The sequence below is a fragment of the Arachis ipaensis genome, chromosome B07 (genome assembly GCF_000816755.2).
Source record: "Arachis ipaensis cultivar K30076 chromosome B07, Araip1.1, whole genome shotgun sequence".
NCBI lineage: Eukaryota > Viridiplantae > Streptophyta > Magnoliopsida > Fabales > Fabaceae > Arachis > Arachis ipaensis.
In genome coordinates, this window is record NC_029791.2 from 120,535,365 (window position 1) to 120,535,658 (window position 294).

At 19.4% G+C, this 294-nt stretch overlaps 1 protein-coding gene across 2 annotated transcripts in view; it reads left to right on the forward strand.

The window, feature by feature from the left end:
- Positions 1–294, forward strand: part of LOC107607861 — an 8,135-nt gene that overhangs the window by 880 nt on the left and 6,961 nt on the right. The window lies entirely within an intron of this gene.

Sequence of the window (294 nt, forward strand, 5' to 3'; positions counted from 1 at the left end):
TTTTAAATAATTTAAAATTATGGAAGATAGTACGCTTACATTTTTAGAGCAGAGTATTTAGAACTACTGTATTATTCACCTTAAGGACAAATGTAATTTATAGAATGAACGAAATATCTAGCCAGTTGACCAGTTCCAAATTTGTAGAATGGATAAAATATCTAATTATCTTTATGTGAAGTTAATAATTAAAAATTGATACATAAAAATTTAATAAATTTGTTAAATTAATTAATAATTTTTAAATATTAATTTCACATAAAGATAATTGTATATGAATTTTTACTATATTTT